The sequence below is a fragment of the Gavialis gangeticus genome, unplaced genomic scaffold (assembly GCF_001723915.1).
Source record: "Gavialis gangeticus isolate Ggan-Ray unplaced genomic scaffold, GavGan_comp1, whole genome shotgun sequence".
Lineage (NCBI taxonomy): Eukaryota > Metazoa > Chordata > Crocodylia > Gavialidae > Gavialis > Gavialis gangeticus.
In genome coordinates this window covers 81,031,095-81,036,411 of record NW_017729022.1, presented here as the reverse complement: position 1 = coordinate 81,036,411, position 5,317 = coordinate 81,031,095, and positions in this window count along the sequence as shown.

Here is a 5,317-nt window from a genome sequence, read left to right as displayed (position 1 = left end):
CCATAGTTCTATAGCATGGGGTAGTAAAATCCCTATTTCATCAGAGGGTGAACTTGGACTAGTTATTTCTCCAGGTGTGGCAAGGGAGGTTGGGAAGCACAATTAACTGCAGGGGGATGGCCATTCTGCCTCCCTACCCACATATAAATCATGAGCCTCCTGCTGGTCATAGAGGGCTGGGGAAAAGGGACTCTGGTAGCCTCCTGGGAGATGTGCAGAACACCTTGGTGAGTGGGGTGCAAGCAGCAGCCAGTGAGTGCAAGCTGCAAGCCCCAGCACCCCAGGAAACATGCGTTCAGTTGGCTCCTGCTCAAACTGTAAGCAGGAGTGCTTCCACCAGGGACTTTTTGATGTCTGTACTTAGTCACAGGGCACTTACAGAAGTTATTGATCATGTTGTGACTTTAAGCGCCTTACACAAAGCACTTAGTTACAGCATCACTGAAAGTAAACAGATGTTCAGCGTTCGACAGTGGGGGCTCAGAGCCTCCATGCACTGGCTGAAGTCAGGAGTAGCCTGCTCTGGAAGTCCAGCAGCCAGGCCAGCGGGTGTCTCCAGACTTGCTCCCCCACCCACCTAAAGACATCAGCAGCCAACCAGGCTGCCAGGGATTCATCCGTGTGGTGGGGGCTCTCTTGTAGGGTAGACTCCCTGAGCAGTGCCATCAAGCTCCAGGGAGCCTCTTCCTGGGGTATGGGTGCCAGCCAGGGCCCCCAACCCAGATGGCTGCACAGGGAGGAGATTCTCTGCCTCTTCCCTGTGGCAGACCGGCGGCATGACATGTAACCCTCATAGGGAACTTTATACAAGTTTCCTAAGGTGCCATAATTTAGAGCCTTCATTCATTACCTGATTTCACGGGTTACTTTTTTACACAATCGGCTACTTAAAAAATGCTCTGTAGCCATGCATGTGTGTTATGACATGGCTGTAGAGTGCTTTCAGGGGCCAGATCATGCAAAAAATGTCACTTCTGTCTGCACTCACATTTTCTTTCTGTTTGCTCTTTGAGTATTCAGTCTCTCCAAAGAATGAAATAAGCGTCTCCCCACACCCATACAGTGTTTCTTTTCAGTGATAGTATAAGCATTTGGCCCAGTTTTGGCCTGTGAGCCCAGCATTTGTCAAAGGTACAGTCCCTAGAGATAAAGGGTAACATGAAAGTCTCAGGAAAATGTGACCTGAGTGCAGCCTGGAGGCTTAAAAACCAGAGTGCAAGGAAACAGTCCAAATGACGGTCCATTTGTCTAAAAAGTATGTGTGTGTGTGTGTGTGTGTGTGTGCATGTTTCTTTTTAAATATCATGACTTAATGGAGCCTGAGTCATCTGTCTTTGAATGGTCAGCAATGCTGGAGCCACTTGAAATAGTTTTCTATAATAATGGTTCCATGCTTTCTGAGACTTTCCTTTGCAGTGAATGATGCATTCATTATTAAAGTATGAACTACTCAAATTTTTTTAAATGTCAAATTTGTGATATTAGACTCCAGCCTTGCACTTCTAGTCCTTCAAGTTCCAGTTAGGCATGATTTTAATTGAAGCTTAGCTTCCACAGGAGTATTCACACGTGTAAAGTTAAAACCATTCCAGGGTCTTTCTGTGATTGTGACCTTAAATTGGCCAACTGTGGAGGACAGCTCCACTCACTTGAGGAAAATATATGCCCATTGATCAAAATGCCTGGTTCATGAGCCTTCATTTTAATTTTTAAAATCTTTAAATAAACACCACATTTTTCCATGCGTGTTTTTGTATATTAGCTTATTTCTGTCTAAAAATAAATTAAAACTTGCTGCCTTATATAGTACCCAAATTAAATTATTCTGATCATCAGTTTGTTCAGCATTATCAGGAGTAAAAATACACTGATCATCTATCCATTCCATGGTTGTAGCAGGGTAGGATGGCCCTTTAAGTGAGTCAGATAGCCCTAGGATTAAGCCCAGCTCTGGGGTAGTAAATTAGCAATTAGGCCTGAGGTGGGAGAAAGCAATAAGCTCCAGCTGGAGAAGGAGCAGTTTGTAGTTAGGAGGCAGAATGAAGCACAAAGGAGCTCACTTCTAGGAAGGGTGAGAGAAATAAGGGCCCTCTCCTGCTGCCTGGAGAAAGACTAAAGATCTGGCTTGCTTATTTGTATTATGAGGGCTGACTGCAGGACTCCCAGGGGAGCAAAGTCAACTGGTAAGGTTGTAGGTACTCACAACCTGCTTATGGACTTTTGTTTGGATGGGTGGAGGGGCTTCTAAGGGGACAAAGGCTGCCTACATGGGAGTAGACACACCAGCCCATTGACAGTGGTCAAGTAGAGAGAAGGCATAGAAAGAAAATGTTCTGAAAGAGTATCAGTTCTGAGTCCAAAAGGAGGACCTAGTCAGGATTTAATTTTAATAACTAAAAAGATATTGAAGCAAATGATTAAACAACCAGCTTGTAAGAGCTTAAAAGATGAGTGTGATAACAAGAAATACCCAATGTGGGATTGTTTACTTTTTTCTGGAAGGGTAACTGGTCTCTTAGATAAGAGGAACCTGTGAAGGCATGACAATCTAAAAAGTCAACTGAGGATGCATTCGCCATAAAATAGGTGAATAACTGGTTAAAAAAAATCACTCTCAGAGAGTATTTATCAATAGTTCACTGACAAACTGCTAGGAAATTACAAATTGAATCTGGTTCTAGTCAATATTTTCATTAATGACTTGGATGATGGAATACAGTACACTTATAAAACTTGCAGATGACACAACTGTGAGAGATTGTAAACACGTTGCGGGACAGGATCTTGACAATAAAGATGACATTCACAAGAGCAAAGTGCTTTACTAAGGAAGGAGACATCAAATTTGAAATAGAGAATAAGTGGCTGGGAAAAGTGTGGCAGAAAAAAGATCTGAGGCTTAATGGATCACCAACCATAGAGCAAGGTTTAATAGATCAAGAGTCTGCTGTTGCTGAAAGGGTGCATCTTATTCTGGCCTTTAGTAACAGTAGTTTCAGAGGTGGTTATTCCACACTAGCATCTGACCTCCAAGGGAAGGTGAAGGAACTAGATTTCTTTCTTCAAGACAAGAGAATATGGGTGGGAACATGTCTTCCAATATTCACAGGCCATAGCCTGCTTCAAATTCATGCCTCTCTGATCAAGTCAGTCAATAAGGTGCTACCCTGCCCTACCTTCTGCCTAACATCCGACTAACATGGCTAAATAATTATCATTTTTCAAAAAGTTGCTTATAAAAGAGATGGTGATCAATTGCTCTTGGCTGCTGGGGGAAAGACAAGAAAAATCAGCTTAAATTCAGTAAACACAGTTTAGGTAAAATGTATAGCCAGCCTGAGGACCAGAAATCTTTCCCAAGAGCTTGCGCATGGATGTTGCTGAATCTCCTTCATTGTAGGTTTTTAAGAACAGGTGTGACCACCATCTTACTGAGAATGGTCTAGGCATTTTTTATCCTGTCTCATTGCAGGGCTGGACTACATGGTTCCTTCTAGCTCTACATGTCTATGATTACAATAGTGTAAAAGTGATGTTGTAGCTGTGATGATCTAGAAATCCTGGACTGTCTCATAATTTCTTAGGGTGGTATCTTTTTATTGGACTAAGTATTGAGATAAAGTTAGACAAGCTTTTGAATACAAGACATTCTTTCCCAGGTCTGATAACAAGGAGCCAGGCACAGCACGGTTCTTTAAAAAAAAAAAAGATGTTTTGTGCAATAAATATGATACCAAGGGGACTCATCTGCAACCCTCTAGCTAACGCACAATTCCATATATAACAACATAAATATGCTGGAAAACTTCAGAACCCTTTCCACTGCTCTTTTTTTTACTATGCTGTGCCTGGCTTCTTGTCATCAGAACCAAAAGCTTTTGAATGCAAGACATCCTAGCTTTAGCCCATCTACATAGTTGGCCCAATAAAAGATGTCACCCTAAAAAAGTACATGATAGTGTATTTCAGAGGATGCAAATTGCATCCAGGTAGAAAACCAGTTCAATAAAAGTGGGACTACACAATAGTTTTCCAGGTAGAAAACCAGTTCGATAAAAATGAATACACAATAGTTTTAACTTTTAGATTAGATGGTTTTAAAAACTAGATAGAAAGTCTCTAGTCTAGACAGATATTCTATTTATCCCTCAAAGTTCTCAGAATTTTCAAATAATCCTTTCTGATCCTCTGCATTATAGGGTTCTGTGTGGAAAGTGGAAGCTGTTCCTAATATGTGCATGATTCTCTGTGCCATTAAATTAATGGAGAGAATTCAGCTGATTTCAGTGGATCTGCATTAGGTCCTATGCCAAAGCTTGCTGGTGCACCCTCTGATGGGCTGTGCTCCCCACTTAGGTGATGGGCAGGCGGGAGCACTGGTGCCCACCCTGTGAGCACTGGCTAGGGAGTGGGAAGCGCTGTGGCAACCTTCCCCCCCGACCCGGTCAGTGAGATTGGCCATAGGGGGGACCGACTGGTTGCTGGGGGGGGGGCATGTGCCCTCCGTGACTAAGGTGGCACCAGTTGCCCATGGTAGTGGTCAAATCCTTCTCTCTTTATTCTATATCTCTTCTACGACTAGAATCTCCTGACTGTTCTGTTCTTGCTATTTTTCAGCTTTAACTGTCATTTTGTTTTGTTTTTGTTGCAGATTTTTCCTTAATTCCTGCCCCACGTTTCCTTATTACCTGGAAGCCAAGGAACTTCATGTGGGTAATCCTTTTCTAGGTTTCCTGCTAATCCATTAAGTTTCATTTCACTCTTTTCTTTTAGCCATTGTATATTTTACATGGAATCCTATGTTCATCAGTATAATATAATTTATCTTTTATCTGAAATGTCTCTTAATATTCTCTCCAAATGTTTACTTACAATTCTATTACTACTACTGCTGCACTACCCTTTACAACTGTGGTCTTGAACTATATTTTTAGTGCTTGCTTTTATTGATGCTGGAAACTTTTTGGATGTACTTTGGAAACATGTTGCCTACATTTAGTGTTGAAGAAAGATGGAGGCTTGACCGCTATGGAGTTCAAAATCGCTACTTTATCCAAAAAGTGGTAAGGCATAGCCACTGATAGTAGAGAAAACCCTCTGACTTGCAGTATCCTTAAACTTTGACCTGCAGGCTCACCCCTAGGTGAGAAGACTTCAGTTCCCATATTTAATTACTCTTTGTCCACCCTGGTGAGGCAACCAGTAAGGATGCCAAACCATTTTTTGGGATTTTGAACACAGTCCTAGAAGATGCTACAAACTCCTGATCTCATAATAGTTCCTAAATATTTTGCAGGTGCTGGGATTCACCCCTATG